This window comes from Leishmania braziliensis, chromosome 36 (assembly GCF_000002845.2).
Source record: "Leishmania braziliensis MHOM/BR/75/M2904 complete genome, chromosome 36".
In the NCBI taxonomy this organism is placed as follows: domain Eukaryota; phylum Euglenozoa; class Kinetoplastea; order Trypanosomatida; family Trypanosomatidae; genus Leishmania; species Leishmania braziliensis.
In genome coordinates, this window is record NC_009327.2 from 2,434,717 (window position 1) to 2,434,924 (window position 208).

A 208-nucleotide genomic window follows, 5' to 3' on the forward strand; every position below is an offset into this window, starting at 1 on the left:
CTCGTAACACCCTTGCGGGCAGGAGGGACACAAAGGAAAGAGGGGTGCGTGCGAGCAGTACGAGAATACGGGTCGATCAGACGGACTATGCAGTGGGAGAGTGCTCCATGAAGTGCAGCAGCACGCACCGCACCACACGCTGCACTAGGCACCGCGGGGGAAGGAAAGGCGTAGAGCAGAAAGTATGCGTGGTTGTATACGTGCGTTC